Source organism: Alosa pseudoharengus, unplaced genomic scaffold (genome assembly GCF_046254945.1).
Source record: "Alosa pseudoharengus isolate Yale_2024_CS ecotype anadromous, Long Island Sound unplaced genomic scaffold, YU_APseudo_1.1 YU_APseudo_1.1_scf_15, whole genome shotgun sequence".
In the NCBI taxonomy this organism is placed as follows: Eukaryota; Metazoa; Chordata; class Actinopteri; order Clupeiformes; family Clupeidae; genus Alosa; species Alosa pseudoharengus.
The window spans coordinates 13334025-13335123 of NW_027468620.1; positions in this window are offsets into that span (position 1 = coordinate 13334025).

Here is a 1099-nt window from a genome sequence, read left to right on the forward strand (position 1 = left end):
TGATGTACTCAGGTGCGTGCCAGGTTTGCAGCTCTCTCTCCACCTCTTACTCATGATTCTGTTCTGTCCAGTTCACACATTCCAGGAGAGCGCCTTGCTTCCTTATCAGCTCACCACATCTGCTCACTCAGCAATGTGGAATAATCAGGTTGGATCCAGAGTATTGTTTGAATTTTTGATGATTTGTACATTTTCTGTTCAATCTCAAGCGGCAGCATTCTTTCAAATAGCTTAAGATGAATACTTGTGGAAAATGTAGATTTTTCAAAAGCCTTTTGTAGTGATTTGTTTTGATTCCAGTAGATTATATTAATCACTTTACCTGGTAACACTTTATTTTACGGAATCATTAATTAACCATTAATACATAAGTAATATGTGTATTAGTGCTCAATAAGGTCTGTATTAAGCGTCATTACACATTTATTAGGTCTTTATTCAGCAATTTCTTATTGTTCAATGGGTGATTTATTCTTGGTAAATCCTTTGGTCTTGATCTAAGGTTTTGTTATATAGTATGGATAGAAACTTTAGCCTTCTTTTTTTTAAAGTATATTTTTTGGCCTTTTTGCCTTCATTCGGATAGGACAGTGAAGATAGGAAGCAAGTGGGAGAGAGAGATGGGGTGGGGTTGGGAAATGACCGCAGGTCCGATTCCAACCTGGGTCACCGTGGGCACTTGGACCCGTACATGGTATGGGCGCTGTAGCCTGTTGCACCACAGCGCCCCCACTTTATAGCCTTCTAATACATTGCCATAATATTGTTACTATTCTGTCATTATAAGTTACATTCATACAGTGTATTAGGAGTCTAAACTCTATTTTAAGTCATACTATATACCTGTAACCTTACATCAAGACAAATTTGATTAAGAATAAGAAATTAACAAAAACCATCAACATTGTTCAATAAAACCTCATACATGTGAAATGATGCTTAATACAGACCTTGTTGAGCACTAATACATGTATACACCTGTGTATTGAATAGAGCACTTCCCCTTTGAAGTTTACTACAGGAGGAAATTCCTGTTTCCATATCAGTTCACTGTATGTGTTAATTCTCTATCAGGGGAGAATCATGTGTACAGTTGGAA